Below are 18604 nucleotides of genomic sequence, written 5' to 3'. Positions count from 1 at the left end.
GGTAACAGTCTGTTCACTGGCTTTCTCTAAATAGATATGGTGAGTCATCTCTTCCCCTTAGGTTACCATCTGCTATGGTTTAGAAGTCAGTCCCAATTTAAAGAATCTAATTTATTCTTCTTTTTCCCCCTTCCTTTGATATTCTTGCACACAAGGAGTATTGACCCAGGACTCTTACATTCATATCTTTTTGTGCGTGATAAACCATATTTTCTGAAAGTCTCATTCTCTTGTAAACCAGGTAACCTAGTAAGATGTATTACCATTTTGATATTTGAAAGGGTAAACAGCAAAATGCTAAATTTTCTGCAAGACTGAAGATTTTGTGTTAAAGAAAATGTATCAGATAGCTTTAGGTACTAAATAGTTATGTTACGGCATGCAGAGGTTGTCATATAAAATCAGCAGCAATTTAAACAACTTCAGCCAAGTCTCAGGATACAAAATCAGTGTGCATAAATCTCAAGCATTCCTTTACATCAACAATAGACAAACAGAGAGCCAAATCATGAATGAACTCCCATACACAATTGCTACAAAGAGAATAAAATACCTAGGAATACAGCTAACAAAAGATGTGAAGGACTTCTTCAAGGAAAACTACAAACCACTGCTCAAGGAAATAAGAGAGGACACAAACAGATGGAAAAGCATTCCATGCTTGTGACTAGGAAGAATCAATATTGTGAAAATGGCCATACTGCCCAAAGTAATTTATAGATTTAGTGCTATTCCCATTAAACTACCATTGACATTCTTCACAGAATTAGAAAAAACTACTTTTACATTAATATGGAACCAAAAAAGAGCCTGAATAGTCAAGACTCCTAAGCAAAAAGAAGAAAGCTGGAAACATCACATTGCCTGACTTCAAACTATACTGTAAGGCCACAGTAACAAAAACAGCATGGTAGGGACACCAAAACAGACACATAGGCCAATGGAACAGAATAGAGATCTCAGTAATAAGACTGCACATCTACAACTATCTGGGCTTTGACAAACCTGACAAAAACAAGCAACGGGGAAAGGATTTCATATTTAATAAATGGTGCTGGAATAACTGGCTAGCCATAAGCAGAAAACTAAAACTGTACCCCTTCCTTATACCTTATACAAAAACTAACTCAAGATGTATTAAGGACTTAAATTTAAAACCCAAAACTATAAAAATCCTAGAAGAAAATGTAGGCAATACCATTTAAGAGATAGACATAAGCAAAGATTTCATGACAAAAACATCAAAAGCAATTGCAACAAAAGCAAAAATTGACCAAGGGGAACTAATTAAACTAAAGTGGTTCTGTACTGCAAAAGAAATTATCATCAGAGTGAACAGACAACCTACAGAATGGGAGAAAATTTTGCAATCTATCCATCTGACAAAGGTCTAATATCCAAAATTTACAAGAAACTTAAGCAAATTTACAATAAAAAAAATCAAAAAGTAGGCAAAGAACATGAACAGACATTTCTCAAAAGAAGACATTTATGCAGCCAACAAACATGTAAAAAAGCTCAACATTACTGATCAACGGAGAAATGCAAATCAAACCACAATGAGACAACATCTCATGCTAGTCAGAATGGCAATTATTAAAAAGTCAAGAAACAACAGATGCTGGTGAAGTTGTGGAGAAATAGGAACACTTTTAAACTGTTTGTGAAATGTAAATTAGTTCAACCATTGTGGAAGACAGTGTGGCAATTACTCAAAGACTGAAAACTGGAAATTGCATTTGACCCAGCAATCCCATTACTGGGTATATACCCAAAGGAATATAAATCATTATATTATAAAGATATACACATACATATGTTCATTGCAGCACTATTTACAATAGCACAGACATGGAATCAACCCAAATGTCCATCAGTGATAGGTTAGATAAAGAAAGTGGGGCACATATGCACCATGGAATACTATGCAGCCATAAAAAGGAATGAGATCATGCCTTTGCAGGGACATAGATAGAGCTGGATGCTATTATCCTCAGCAAACTAACACAGGAACAGAAAATCAAACACTGACATTCTCACTTTTAAGTGGTAGCTGAACAATGAGAACACCTGGACACAGGGAAGGTATAACACACACTGGGGCCTGTCAGGGGAGTGGGGATTAGGGAAGCATCAGATAAATAGAAAATTAATGCAAGGCTTAATACTTAGGCGATGGGCTGATAGGCACAGGAAACCACCATGGCACATGTTTACCTTTGTAACAAACCTGCACATCCTGCACATGTATCCTGGAACTTAATATTAAATAAAATTAAGAAAAAAAAAAATCAGCTGCAATCTATGTCAGGCCTAGAAATGACAGGTGTCTTCCTAACAGAGACCAACCAGGTTCATAGCTAAATTTATAGGTAATGCTAACTATCAAAATCATTTCTATAGCATCCTGTTTCTTTAACTATGTAGCAGATAATTGAATATTTTTACCATAAATAAATATGATAAACTTATTAACAACTAATATACAGAGAGTCCAATGACAGCAATACACTTATGGAGAATTCCTCACTAGTTCAGAGTTTCTGCTGATCTTATTGGTTGTTAATGGTTTGTCATACTGTCATCTTGGAGAAGATCTTTAGAGACAAAAAAATAACAAACAAAAAACAATTCATTTCTTTAGCTAAGCAACTGCTTGGGATCAAAGAAACACAGAGAGGTATAAATCCTGTTTTTCTTTTAATGCTGGTTAGATGGAGCCAGTTTTATCTGAGAGCACCCTATCTGCTGGCCTCTCATGGGGCCCCGATCTGGCTGTACATGCTTGCAGCATAGCCTTGGATGCCCAATCAAGGTGCTTCCTGGGGGCTCACATCATAGCTCCTTCACCAACAGACTGCACCTGATCATCACAGAACTCTATCAATGCAGCCCCCACTGACACACAAAAGCCCACCCACACCCTCTCCCACTGCAGCCTCCTCCATGCCTGCATTGCCAGGATGCACAAACATGGCCACACTCCCACTGCTTTGCTAGCAACCACACAGGCAGAGCTCACTTTTTCCTCCCAGTGGTGTGTGTATGCATGTGTACTGTGCCACTCGTCTGCTGCTATGTGAGCGCACCCTGCTCTCCCTGCCTCCCTGATTAGCAGGCACCTAGCTGCACTGCTACTACTGGCATCAACAATCACACAGATGCAAGCAACCCCACCCTGCTCCCCACACCCCCATTGCTGCTGCTGTGAATGTGCGAATGGATGCTGGTGGCTGGTGGCCCCACCCCCATCTCGTGTTGCCACTGCCACCACTGTGAACATGCACATGGAGACCACTAGCCTTGTGTCAACCACTGTCCAGTCCCCACAGCAACTTCTACCAGCACAAGTACAGACATGGACGCTGGCAACTCTGCCCCAGCTTTCTCCCCTTCTAACCCCTGCCACTGACAAAAGTGTGCACAGTAGTGATACAGCCCCACTCCCTGCTCCAGTCATCTCCTGTGCATCCTGCTGTACTTCCATGGCTGCAGGCATGTTTGAAAATAAGCATGGGTCCTGCTGCTATTGCCAAGATGAAGCAGTTTAGCTGGCACCACCCATCAAAATGTTGTGGACAGCAGACCAGGAACACCTTGGCACCTCAGCTCAGCAGGTTCCTACCTCAAGGAGCTGGGGCCTGGTACCAGCCCCCTAGAATTAGAGTAAGCAGCCCGGGAGTGCTGAGCTGAGCCGTGGCCCAATTGACTGAATCTACCTTATACCATAATCAAACTCCTAAGGGTGTCAAAGAAGATACAAGCAAAAAACCAACCAAAGGATAGAAACTTCAAAGATTCAAGGAACAGCAATCCACACAGGTTAGAAAGAACCAGCACAATAACTTAGCTCAAAAACCAGAGGATCTTATTTCCCTCAATGATCACACTAGTTCCCTAGCAATGATTCTTAACCAATCTCAAATGGATGAAATGGCAGAAAGAGAATTCAGAATATGGATAGGAATGAACATGACTGACATTCAGGAGAAAGTTGAAATCTAATGCAAGGAATCTAAAGAATACAATAAGAGGATACATAAAATGAAAGATGAAATGGCCATTTTAAGAAAAAATGAAACTGATTTGACAGAGCTGAAAACCTCACCTATGAATTTCATAATACAATTACAAGTATTAGCAGTGGAATTAACCAGCTGGGAAAAAAAACTCAGAAAAAAATGTCAGAGGCAGCTAGAGAGAAAGGTCAGATCACTTACAAAGGGAACCCAATCAGGCTAACAGTAGTCTTTTAGCAGAAATTCTACAGGCCCAGAAGAGATTGGGGACATACATTCAGCATTTTTAAAGAGAATAAATTCCAACCAAGAATTTCATTTCAAGCCAAAGTAAGCTTAAAAAATGAAGAAGAAATAAGATCCTTTTCAGACAAGCAAATGCAAAGGGGAATCATTACCACCAGACCTGCCTTATAAGAAATCCTAAAGAGAGTGCTAAATATGGAAATGAAAGATCATTACAAGCCACCACAAAACACAGTGAAGTACATTGACTGTTGACACCATAAAAGAACCACAAATGAAGTCTGCATAATAACCAGCCAACAACATGATGACAGCATCAAATCTGCACATATCAATATTAACCTTGAATGTAAATGCATTAAATGCCCCAATTAAAAGATACAGGGTAGTGGCAAATTGAATAGAAAAGCAATATCCAACTATATGCTGTCTTCAAGAGACCATCTCACATGTAATGCCACCCACCCAGCTCAAAGTAAAGGAAAAGAGAAAGATCTACCAAGAAAATGGAAAACAAAAAAAGTAAGGGTTGTTCTTCTAATTTCAGAAAAAACAGACTTTAAACCAACAATAACCAAAATAGAAAAAGAAGAGAATTACATAATGGTAAAGAGTTAATTCAACAAGAAGACCTAACTATGCTATATATATATATATATATGAACCCAGCACTGGAGCACTCAGATTCTTAAAACAAGTTTTTAGAGCTCTAGATAACCACACAGTAATAGTAGTCAATACTCCTCTGACAGTATTTATTAGACAGATCATTGAGGTAAAACACTAACAAAGATATTCGGGCCCTTGACTCAACACTTGGCCAAACAGACCAAACAGACATTAAAGAACTCTCCATTGCACATACTCTAAAATTGACAACACAATCAGCCAGAAAACAATCCCCAGCAAAGACACACACACACACACACACACACACACACAGAAAACCAACCACACTCTCAGACTACAGCCCAATAAAAATAAAAATCAATTATAAGAAAATCACCCAAAATCAAACAATTTCACAGAAATTAAACAACCTTCTCCTAAATGACTTTTGGGTAAACAATGAAATTAAGGCAAAAATTAAGAAATTCTTTGAAACTAATTAAAAAAAGAAAATCCAGAATCTCTAGGATATAGTTGAAGCCATGTTAAGAGGGGAGTATATGTGCTAAACCCCACATCAAAAAGTTAAAACAATCTAAAATTAAAAACATAATATCATACCTAGAGAAATTAGAGAAAGAGGAGTAAACCAATTCTAAAGTTACCAGAAGAAATGAAATAACAAAAGTCAGAGCTGGACTGATGGAAATTGAGAGGGGTAAACCATACAAAAAAATCAATGGATCTAGGAGTTTTCTTTCTGAAAGAATAAATATGATTGAGAGATTGTCAGTTAAACTAATAAAAAAGAAAAGATAGATCTAAATAAACACAGTAAGAAACTACAAAGAGGACATTATTACCATTCACCCCACAAAAATACAAAAAACTCTGAGACAACTATGAGCACTTCTATGCTCACAAACCAGAAAACCTAGAAGAAATTTCTGACTTTTGTATACATTTCTAGAAACACATAATCTCTCATGATTGAACCAGGAAGATATTGAATCCTTGAACAGACCAATAATGAGTTCTGAAATTGGATCAGCAATGAAAAGCCTACCAACCAGAATAAGTCTAGGACAGATGGATTCCCAGCTGAATTCTGCCAGATGTATAAAGAGCTGGTATCATTCCTACTAAAACAAATCTAAGAAATTGAGGAGGCGACACTTGTTTCTAAGTCATTCAATGCAGCCAAAATTATCCTGACACCAAAATCTGGCAGAGATAAAACAAAAAAAGCAAACTTTAGGTCAATATCTTTAACGAATATGGATGCAAAAATCTTCAACAAAATACTAGAAACCAAATCCAGCAGCACATCAAAAAGCTAATTCACCATGATCAACTAGGCTTTATCTCTGGTATGTAACGTTGGTTCAACACACGTAAGTCAATAAACATGATTCACCACATAAATAGAACTGAAAACAGAACCCACATCGTTATCTCAATAAATACAGAACAGAATTTCAATAAAATTCAACATTCTTTCATCTTAAAAACTCTCAAAAAACTAGGCACTGAAGAGCCATCTATGACAAACCCACAGTTACCATCATCCTGAATGGGCAAAAGCTGGAAGCATTTTCCTTGGGAACCTCAAGAAGAAAAGGAGGCCCACTCTCACCACTCTTATTCACCATAGTACTGCACGTCCCAGCTAGAATGATAAGGCAAGAAATAGAAATAAAAGGCATCCAAGTAGGAAGAGCGAAAGTGAAACTATTTCTCTTTGCAGATGGTATGTTTCTTTACCTAGACAATCCTGTAGACTCTGCCCAAAAGCTGCTAGATGTAATAAACAACTGCAGCAAAGTTTCAGGGTACAATATCAATGTGCAGAACCAGTAGCATTTCCACAAACCAACAACATCCAAACCAAGAATGCAATCTCATTCACAATAGCCACAAAAAGAGAAAGATGCCTGGAATACAGCTAACCAGGGAGGTGAAAGATCTCTGCAATGAGAATTATAAAACACTGCTCAAAGAAATCAAAGATGACACAAAGGAGAAAAAAATGCCATGCTCATGGATAGAAAGAATCAATATTGTGAAAATGGCCATGCTGCCCAAAGAGATCTATAGATTCATGTGATTCCTATCAAATTACCAATGACATTCTTCATAGAATTGAAACAATTTTAAAATTCACATGAAAGCAAAAAAATAAAAATAAAAAAAATAAAAAGCCTGAATAGCTAGGTCTACCCTAAGGAAAAAAATAAACTGAAGGCATCACATTACCTGCTTTCAAACTATACTACAAGCTACAGTAACCAAAACAATGGTACTGATATAGAAACAGACACATAGACCAATGAAACAGAATAGAGAGCCCTTAAATAAGGCCACACAACCTACAACCATGTGATCTTCAACAAGGTCTGCAGAAAAGAGTAACGGGGAACTGACTTCCTATTCTATAAATGGTGCTGGGGTAACTGGCTACCCATATGTAGAAGCTTGAAACCTTTTTGCATCATATACAAAAATCAACTCAAGATGGATTTAATACTTAAATAGCAAATGTAAAACTATGAAATCCTTTTAAGATAACCTAGGAAATACCATATGGATATAGGCCCTGTCAAAGATTTCATGGTGAAGACACCAAAATAAGTTGCAACAAAAACAGACGAATGGGACCTAATTAAACTATAGAGCACCTGTGCAGCAAAAGAAACTATCAATAGAATATGCAGACAACCTATAGAGTGTGAGAAAATATATATATGCAAACTGTACATCTGACAAAGGTCTAATATCCAGAATCCATAAGGAATTTAAATTCACAAGCAAAAAAAAAAAAAAAAAAAAAAACCCATTGAATGGTAGGCAAAGAACCTGAACAGACACTTCAAAAGAAGACATGTACGTGTCAACTGCATATGAAAAAATGCTCAGCATCACTAATAAGCAGAGAAATGCAAGTCAAAACCACAGAGATACCATCTCCTACCAGTCAGAATGGCTATAATTAAAAAGTCAAAAAGTAATAGATGCTGGTGAGGTTGCAGAGAAAAGGGAATATTTAAACACTGCTGATGGGAATCAGTTTAGCCATTGTGGGAAGAAGTTTGACAATTTTTTAAACATAAAGCAGAATTACCGTTAGACCCAGCAATCTCATTATGTGGTGCATACTCAAAGGAATGTAAATTGTTCTACCACAAAGGCACCTGAATATGCATATGAATATGCTCACTACAGCATCATCTGCAAAAGCAAAGGTATGGAATCAACCTAAATGCCCATCAAAAGTAGACTGGATAAAAAAATATTGGTACATATACACCATGGAATGCTACACAATCATATAAAGGAATGAGATTGTGTCCTTTTCAGGAACGTGGATGCAGCTGGAGGCCATTATCTTAAGTGCATTAATGCAGGAACAGAAAACCAAATACTGGATGCTCTGACTTATCAGTGGGAGCTAAACATTAAGTACTGTACTAGTCCATTCTTGCACTGGTATAAAGAACTACCTGAGACTGGATAATTTATAAATAAAACAAGTTTAATTGGCTCACAGTTCTGCAGGTTGTACCAGCTTCTGCTTACGGAGAGGCCTCAGGAAATTTACAATCATGGTGAAAAGCAAAGGGGAAGCAAGCACATCTTTACCTGGCTCGCAGGAGGATTGGGAGAAGTGCTACATGCCTTCAAACAACCAGATCTGATGAGAACTCTATCACAAGACAGCACTAGAGAGATGGTGCCAAACTATTAGAAATGACCTCTATGTTCCAATCACCTCCCTCCAGTCCCTTCCTCCAATATTATGGATTACAGCTTGACATGAGATTTGAGTGGGGACACAGAGTTAAACCATATAAAGTACACAGGACACAAACAGGGGAACAACAGACACTGGGGCCTACTGGAAGGTGAGGGTGGGAAGAGAGCCAAGATCGAAAAACTACCCATCAGGTACTATGCTGATTACCTGGGTGACAAAATAATCTGTACACCAAGCCCCTGAGACATGCAATGTGGCTGTTTAACAAACCTGCAAATGTACCCCTGAATCTAAAATAAAAGTTAAAAAAAAGCAGTGAGTGAGCAAATGTGAACAAAAATATATTCTCACCTGGGGCAACATGTAAGATGCCAACCATCTGTTCATTTCATTTTTCAGGAAATGGAAAGAATGGGAATAAACCTCTTGTTTTAATTGAAGAAAAAAAGAAATGGTGAGGTCATTTAGTGGGTCCAGAAAGTGTCATCTATTATGTTTTCAGATTTTCAATGGACTTATCATACTATTGCTTATTCCTAATCAACCCACTGCCTGGAAAATATTTTCCCTTCAAACCCATATTCATTTCTGTAGGAAAATCACCCCTGCCAGGCACTTAAACTGAAGCTGCTGTTGATGCTTCTGATGCCTCCTCACCCAGAGCTATGATTCTCAAAGTGTGGTCCCTGGACCAGAACTATCAGCCTCATTGAGGCCTTTTTATGAATGCTGATGCTCAGACCCTACCCAGCCCCAGAGAACTGGAAACTCTGGAGCTGAGGCCTGGCAACCTGGGTTTTAGCAAACTCTCTAGGCAATATAATCTCACTGTAAATGTTTGAGAAGCACTGTTTAAGGGGATGAGAGAGGAACGTATCTCAAACATGAGGATCTCAATATAGTTTTTTTCTCTCAAATTCTGTATATTTATCACATGCTTTCCCTCCAGGCATATCTACAGACACCTGTAGTAACTGTGTTCTCACCTAGAAATGATTTGGCATTTCGAAACCGGATCCAATGAATACGCCAAGTGAATTCTAAAATAATCTCTCCAATTTCCTCCTTGGTCCTGCTTGCTGATGGAATTTTGGGCAGCCAATCTAGTCTTTCCTGTTTAACAGTTAGCCACTTAAAGAAAGTATTATGTAACATGTGTAGAATTGAATTGTCTTAGTAGCCCCAGCTAAGAAGACAGTAAAACCAGAAAAAACTGTTTTCTCCCCAACATGTTAAAGTCCTAAGTAAAGAATTCCTCTTTGCTCTATGGTTGTGTCTTCCCCTCAGCAATGACTGCGTGATAAACTGTGGGGTGAGCCTCTAGCTGGTTCTACCTGTTTCTGCTGGAGGCTGGTGTTCAAGCTGAGACCCTTGTAATTGGCGCCATTGGAAAACCAAGTACTTTTCCACTCCTTGCTGGGGCCCAAGCTTCTGTAGATTCAGTAAGTTCTCAGTACCATTTTCTTGAGTCCACAAAGTACACTCCCCTGTCTACACAAAGAACCACGGCTTGCACAAAAGTGATCATAAGTTGAGGTTACCCAGTCTGATAAAAAATTTCATTATAGCTTCTGGTTCCATCCATGTCCCTGTAAAGGACACAATTTTGTTCCTTTTTATAGCTATATTGTATTCCATGCTGTATATGTATCACGTTTTCTTTATCCAGGCATTTGGGTTGATTCCATGTCTTTGCTATTGTGAATTATCCTCAGCAACTGATGCAGGAACAGAAAATCAAACACTGTATGTTCTCATGTATAAATGGGAGTTGAACAATGAGAACACATGGACACAGAGAGAGGAACAATACACTGGAACCTGTTGGGGGTGGGGGCAGGGGAGGGAGAGCATCAGGATGAATAGCTAATGCATGTAGGGCCTAATACCTAGGAGATGGGTTGATGGGTGCAGTAAACCACTATGGCACACGTTTACCTATGTAACAAACCTGTACATTCTGTACATATATCCTGGAATTTTAAATTAAATTTAAAAAAATCCCCATAGATCACTGCACAATTTTAAAAGCGATTCTGACCCCATATGACCCTGTAGAAAGTGTGAAGGTCAATTACTCCCTATACGCTGAAGTCCAATGTCTAAAGCCACAAAACCTTGCTCCCACTAACAGCCTGTCTTCCCCAACCTCCCCTCTTGTGTTTATATTTGTCAGTGTTCCTGGTTCATGCAGTAAGTATTGGAGTATGTGACAGGTCCTAAAATAAAGACACACACTTTATCTCAGCTGGAGATCTGAATAAGCTGATAAATAAAATATGGAGTAAGACAGAAAATGTATTATAACAAGTGCTATGTTAGAGACTAAAGCTGAGTTTGGAGGGCAAATGCACAGGTAGTGGAAGCTGAGCTCACAGGCAGTGGCAGAGCTTGGGTGTGCAGAAAGAAATGGGAGCTTGCTACTCACCCCTGCTTCAAGAGGACGAGGGCATAACTGCACCAAGCAAGCTCTATTCATCCTTCCTGAAATGTATCCTCCTCAAAGTTGACAGTTAGTAGTCAGAGGAGTCTTTCACCTCCTGGGGACAAACTGAGCAAAGAAACAGAGGGAGGCTCAGCCACAGAATTACACCAACTGAGCTTCTTCATGTGGAAGGCAACAGCAGTATTGGTTTTTCCGTTGCAAAGAAGAACAAAAATTTTAAATAGTCTCCGTCCCTGACATATGTGAGCTATTTCTCTAAGGTGTGGAGGGCCTGTCCATGCATGTTACCTAAGATCTATTTAAATATGCTTGTTAAAGTTGTCCAACACAAGTTTGCTTAAAAAGCAAAGCATTTTAAGAAATATGAGCTTTTTGGCCAGGCACTGTGGCTCCCACCTATAACCCCAGTGCTTTGGAAGGCCAAGGCAATATGATTGCTTGAGGCCAGAAGTTTGAGACCAGTCTGGGCAACATAGTGAGATCGTTTCTCTACAAAAAATAAAAAATAAATAAATTAGCCAGGGATGGTAGCACATATCTGTAGTCCCAGCTACTTGGGACGCTAAAGCAGGAGGATCGCTTTGGGCCAGAAGTTAGTGGTTGCATTTAGCTATGATTGTGCCACTGCACTCCAGCCTGGGTGAGAGAGCAAGATCCTATCTCTGAAAGAAAGAAAGAAAAAAGAAAGAAAGAAAGAAAAGAAAGAAAGAAAGAAAGAAAGAAAGAAAGAAAGAAAGAAAGAAAGAAAGAAAGAGAATATGAGCTTCTTGAGTTAAAATTTGTATCACAGTTTGGTTTATAAAACTGCACAGAAAACTGATGATCAAAAAACCACATGTTAAAAAGGGTGCAATTTCAAAGAGTGGGTCAAGCAGGGCAAGGGGAAAGAATTTCTAGTTTCCTGCAAGGAACAATAACTGATTCTGCTTGGTGCCTCTCTCCCTTTCACAACTATAGGTGGGTGGAACAGAAAGCTACATGGAGTCAAAGCAAGTTTTTCTCCTTTGAAAGAGGGAAACTTCAGTGAATATTTATGCTAAATAACGTTGTTCTCAGTTACTGAGTTTTTAAATGAGAGATTAGTGTTAAAAATTTGTCATCTGCAATCAATCTGCCTTTAAATATATATTACATGGGAAAGAAATGGGGCCGGGCGCAGTGGCTCACGCCTGTAATCCCAGCATTTTGGGAGGCTGAGGCAGGTGGATCATGAGGTCAAGAGATCGAGACCATCTTCGGGTCAACATGGTGAAACCCCATCTCTACTAAAAATACAAAAAATTGGCTGGGCATGGTGGCGTGTGCCTGTAATCCCAGCTACTCAGGAGGCTGAGGCAGGCGAATTGCCTGAACCCAGGAGGTGGAGGTTGTGGTAAGCCGAGATCGTGCCATTGCACTCCAGCCTGGGTAACAAGAGAGAAACTCCATCTCAAAAAAAGAAAAGAAAAAAAAAAAAAAAAAAAAAAAAAGGAAATGACTTCATGAGAGTTCTACTTAGTGGCATTCCAAAATCAACAATTATAATTACAACGACAAAGATATGCAACAAGGCTGTGTCAGGTGATTGTGTCTAGTCTGGGAATTGAATGGGAGTTTCCTAGAGGGAATGCTCCTTGAATTGTGCCTAAATAAATAGGTCTTAGCCAGGAAAGACGGGAGGGTGAGCAGAGAATATTTCTAGTGGATGGAGTAGAATGGATAAAACCTCAGAAGTTATGAAAAGAGAGATGGGAAACACAGCAGTGTGTCCAGGGATTCATAAGCCATTGAAAGTATGACAGGGTAGACTAAGAGACTGAATGGGTGGGGCTGAGGCTGGGTTGTGGAGCAAGTCACCGTGAATGGTGAAGAGCTCTGGTCTTAATCCTTAGGCAGTGCGGGAGCCATGGGAGAATATTCAGTGGCAAAGATGTCTTTAGAAAGACATGGCTGTGAGGAGAAAGGATTTGAGGCAGACAAAACAAAATACATCAAGTGAAGCATTGCAGTAGGAGAGAAATGATGAAAGACTGAACGAGGATGGAGAGATGGGAGATGTATATGGAAATTATCAGGAGCTAAAGTTAATAGAATGTGGGGAAAGTGAAGGAGAAAAAGTTAAGATGGTGAACTTAGTATCTGACTTGGGTAACTGATGGATTATAATGGAAATATAGCTTACATGAAAAGCAGACTTAGAGGAATATAAGTTTAGTTATGGATATTTTACATGGAAGCTTCTCAGGTGAAGATGTCCATAATGAATTTGAATCTGCCCTTTAGAAGTATTGCCGAAGTCAAGACTACCGCTCGATATTTGGAAGTCAGCAGCTCAGGGAGAGGAATTAAAACCATGAAGTGAGTGGGATAACCCAGGGAGAATGTGTGGAATATAGAGGCCCATGATCAGAGGTGGCATATGACTGGGAGGTCTTCAAGGACAAAAAAAGTATCCATCAGCTCACAGAAGAGTCAGGAAGACATGGGCTGAGGGGTGGCACTGGGAGGTGAGCTTTAGAAGGAACTAGTAGGATTGTCGAATTTGATCAAGAGTTGGGTCAAGAATGAGACTGGGAAGTCCCATTAAAAGTTTAACAGCCTCTGGTTAAATATGCTTATACTGAGCAAGCTTTTACTACAGAGTAGCAATGAATCAGTCTGAGAAACATGCTGACTTGTTGGGTAAATCATTTGTATCAACTAGCACTGTGTTCTCCAGTAATAATAACTACTATTATACATGACTATATATATTTAAATTAATTCAAATTAAATTAAAACTTTATTCCTCAGTGGAACTTGTGGCACTACTTCTGAGTAGTACTAGTAGCACTAATACATTTCAAGGGCTCAATAGCCACATCTGGTTATGATCCTAGTGGCTACCCTATTGAACAGCACAGATATATGACAGGAAGTTCTGTTGGGCATTGCTAATCTAGAAAATAATTGATGGGTCTGTTACTGCCCAAGAAAGGAGCTGTGCAATCAAAATGCAGCTCACCTGTAGGAAAATTAAAGGTGTGGTCTCAGTAATTATTCTGTTCTACATTTAAATATAACACATTACAGTATTAGTACCAAAATACTTTGAAGATTGAAATTATTTGAAGGTAATTACAGGAAATTAGTATTTAGAATTACAGACTAAGTAGAGGCAAGTCCCATTTCCTTATGGGTTCACAGTTGATAAAATGTAGATATGCTGCCATCATCTGGGTGACTAGGAAAATTGAACTAAGCGTTTTTATTTATTTTTATTGCATTTTAGGTTTTGGGGTATGTGTGAAGAACATGCAGGATTGTTGCATAGGTACACACGTGGCAGTGGGATTTGCTGTCTTCCTCCCTGTCACCTATATCTGGCATTTCTCCCCATGTTATCCGTCTCCAACTCCCCACCCCTCACTGTCCCTCCCCTAATTCTCCCCTACAGACCTCAGTGTGTGATGCTTCCCTCCCTGTGTCCATGCGTTCTCACTGTTCAAAACCCACCTGTGAGTGAGAACATGCGGTGTTTGATTTTCTGTTCTTGTGTCAGCTTGCTGAAAATGATGGTTTTCAGGTTCATCCACGTCCCTGAAAAGGACCCAAACTCATCATTTTTTATGGCTGCATAGTATTCCATGGTGTATATGTGCCACATTTTCCCTGCCCAGTCTAAAAAATTAAGCATTTTTAGTTTGCATTTACTTTCTCAAAATCTGCCAAATGACATTAACCTTATATGTACCAAGGAATACTTTGCTTTTAGAAAAAAAAAATATTTTTACCATCTCTAATCCAAATCAATCATCTAACTGGTTACAAGTTCAATGGCATAAAGTGAGAGGTCAGTCAGTGAGCCCCAAAATACTCTTTCACTGAGAAAAAAAAGTATGCTAAAAAGTAAAAGTATCTTCTTAAATTTGTGTTTTTTAAGAAGTCATTCTTCATATTGGAAAGTGGTAATGCTAGCTTCTACTGATAAACAAACAATAATAATCACAAAACATTAAAATGAAATTAACACCTAACATAGAAACGACTTAAAAGATGGAGGTAGGAATTCACCAAATATGGTATTTAATACTGGTATGTTATTTCCTATGCTATTTAATACTGCCTTTAATCATGAAACCATGGCTACCATGGTGATATGGTTTGGATCTGTGTCCCCACCCAAATCTGGACCAGGAATGGTGGGTCATACCTGTAATCTCAGCCCTTTAGGAGGAAGAGGCAGGCGGATCATTAGAGCTCAGAAGTTCAAGACAAGCCTGGGCAAGCAATATTGGGAAATATTGGAAAACCCTGTCTACAAACATACAAAACCCAAAAACCGAAAACCAAAATCAAAAATAACAAAAAAACCCAGGCATGGTGGTAGGCACTTGTCCTCCCAATTACCAGGGAGGCTGAGGTGGGAAGATTGCTTGAAGCCCAGGAGATTAGGAGACCCTGTCTCAAAAACAAAAACAAAACAAAACAAAAATACCCAATGCTGGAGGTGGGTCTTTGCGGGAGGTGACTGGATCATGGAGGCAGCTTCTAATGCCTTAGCGCTATTCTTCTAGTGCTGTTCTTATGATAGGGTTTTCAAGAGATCTGGTGTAGTAGCTCTCTCCTCTCTCTCTTCCTTCTTCTCCCACTATGTAAAATGCCATGGAGTACTCCAGGCGTCGTTTTCAACTTGAGCTGCACAATAAGATCCTATGGGGTGTTTTAAAAGAATCACATCTGTTATCAACCAAATCAAAATCAACTTTGCCATCCACCATGATGGTAAGTTTCCTGAGGCCTCCCTAGAAGCAGAAACCACTATGCTTCCTACATAATCTACAGAACCATGAGCCAATTAAACCTCTTTACTTTGGAAACTACCCAGTCTCAGGCATTTCTTTAACCAATGCAAGAATAGACAAATAATACACATGAGGATGCTGGCCAGGTGGAGGATGCTGCTGCTATGGCTGATTCAAGCATGGCGGTGCCAGCTGGTGCATTCCCTGGGGATATAACAAGTGCCTGCTTAACCCGCAGCAAAGTGCAAATGGCTAATTGTCTTTGTGTGTGTGTGTGTGTGTGTGTGTGTGTGTGTGTGTGTGTTGGGGGGGGAGAGAGAGAGAGAGAGCGCATGTGCGTGCACAGATGTATGATCCCAAATCACTGGTATAATTGGTTTTTCTGAATGGGCCAGGTCTATAATGAAAATAAATTCTCAGCTTTGCCATATGAATTTATAAGAGCTACAAAACAGTTAATCAAAGTCTAGAAGAGTAGTGGTAAGAATATGAAGGGAAGGAAAATAAGAAAAATGCAAAATGTAAAGTAATAATGTCCAAGAAAAACAGAAGTTACTTTGCAAGATCTGAAAAGCTGTTATTCTAAAGGCAACCATGAGGTGGCAGAAGAGCTGCGGGTAAGAAGGCATGTCTTTTATTTATTTTTTGTGTGTGTGACAAAGTCTCGCTCTGTCGCCCTGGTTGGAGTGCAGTGGCGTGATCTCAGCTTACTGCAACTTCCACCTCCTGGGTGGAAGCGATTCTCCTGCCTCAGCCTCCTGAGTACTTCGGATTGCAGGTGCCCGCTACCACCCCCAGATAATTTTTGTATTTTTAGTAGAGACAGGGTTTCACCATGTTGGCCAGGCTGGTCTTGAACTCCTGACCTCAAGTGATCTGCCCTCTTTGGCCTCCCAAAGTGCTGGGATTACAGGCGTGAGCCACCGTGCCTGGACGGCATACTCTTCTTAATACATGGAATTGTAACAGATATATACACAACCTTAACCATTGCTCTTTATGAGACAAAGCCAGTAGCACAATCTAAGTAGCCATATCCTCAGGAGAGATCTGCTTTCACCCTGACAATGACAGATTTTAAGCATAATATACGTAATTTACACAGTGTCTGCTTCAAAAGAGTGAGGGTGGTATGGGGCGAGGACAGAAAGAAACAAGCCCAGCATGAGAGAAGTAGATGGACTATTGTCCTCCCTAGGAGAGGCCATCCTGGAGGAGAACATCACCTTATCGTATGTGGTTACATGGAACATTTCTAGGTGGCTCAATGCATGGGAAACAGCGATTTGAAAGCCGTCTTTCAGACAATCTGGGATGGAGGGACTGAGTTGCTCACCACTGGTGCACATGTCACTGATGTGCACCCAAGCATCTTGTATTAGGCCTGCTTCTGGCCAGAATGAGCAGCTCCTGATAAAGTGGTGCAGATTACAGAGGTGAAAAGCAGGTGGCAAGCAGGTGCTGAGGCAGACATCAAAACCGAGGTCCTCAGTCAGAGTGAGGAAGACATCATTTTCAACTTGGGCTGCACAATAGGATCCTGTAGGGTGTTTTAAAAGAACCACACCCATGATCAACCAAATCAAAATCTCCAGGGGCAGGACCAAGAAGATACCTATAGTTTTAAATCACCAGAGGATACCAAAGTGCAGGCAAAGTTAAAAACTGATGGCTTGGAGTGGACGTCTAAGACAAGGAAGGGGAGAGGGAGCTGGGGCCAGCTGGGAGGCAGAAATGCAGGAAGGAAGTTTTAGGTTGGTCAGCAGTGATCCAAGGAGACACACATTTTTAAACAGCCCCGACCATTCATTTACTCATTTGTTCACTGCTTGATACAATTACATGATGCCCAGCAATGAATTAAGCATTTTTAGAATAAAGCCTGTAAGCTTTCGATACAAAGCCTAGATAATTGATAAAACCTTGCAACTGTAGAGTACTGCAAATTTTAAGCACCATTGTATGTTTAATATGCATGTTGTAATTTATTTTACATATGCTGTTTTAAAATATTTGTATTATGTTTGCCTGGAATGCTCCAGACCTTCTTTGCCTCCCCTAGAACCTGGTCCTGCCATGGGCTGCCCAGCAGTGTAGTGTAGGTAGAAGGCAGGATCACAGCCTGGGGGCTCTGTAAGAAGATTGTAGATCATCACCAGGATGATCTGAGGAATCAGGCTATGCAGCCAGCTCATGCTGCTGCCCCTCCTGGGACCCTCTACTGACGTTTTGTCCTTTGATCTGCCAGATCAAAATGACTGTACCCTGAGAACCTGCAGTTTGGTGGAAATTCTGCTTCCCTATATCAATCACTACCCCTTTCTTCTCCACTGGGATAAAACTGGTCTGTAGTCCCAAAGTGTATCTCTGTATAAAGCACTACAGAAATGAATATGCTTTATTTTAAAATTACTTTTTTTTAAATCAAATCAGTACAGGTAAGTCAACTAATTAGAGTATTAGAATTCTTTCAGGAGGGCTTTATACTTGGTAGTTTCTTTTGGTTCTTCATTCTAAAGCCTCCACATTGGCATATTTCAATTCAGGATGGCATACATCTTAACACTGTTCACAGCTCAAGGCTTAACTGTTGTTTCTTCTTTTCCTCTTTATCCTTTCTATGTCTAGAAATGGAATTAAACACTATTTTGAGTGTGGATTGTATTTTCTTAATTTGTCAGGAGATAATCTGTAATGTCTGTTCTTGAGTGTTTAAATTGTCCAGGAAATTTTAGTTGGCATCATGTTATTATCATAGTTATGCACA

The 18604-nt window shown here is 39.7% G+C and overlaps 1 protein-coding gene across 1 annotated transcript in view; it reads right to left on the bottom strand.

Annotated features, from left to right (window-relative positions):
* LOC144579682 (uncharacterized) overlaps positions 1-18604 on the bottom strand; it is a 160682-nt gene that overhangs the window by 111800 nt on the left and 30278 nt on the right. Inside the window, exons 4-5 of the mRNA XM_078352472.1 lie at positions 14549-14632; positions 11057-11179 (exon numbers count right to left, since the gene is read on the bottom strand). The gene's annotated coding sequence lies outside the window, so the exon portion shown is untranslated. The remainder of the gene's footprint in view (positions 1-11056; positions 11180-14548; positions 14633-18604) is intronic.

This window comes from Callithrix jacchus, chromosome 16 (assembly GCF_049354715.1).
Source record: "Callithrix jacchus isolate 240 chromosome 16, calJac240_pri, whole genome shotgun sequence".
NCBI lineage: Eukaryota > Metazoa > Chordata > Mammalia > Primates > Cebidae > Callithrix > Callithrix jacchus.
The sequence above is the reverse complement of the archived record's forward strand: the minus strand, read 5'-3'. Positions and strand labels throughout refer to the sequence as shown.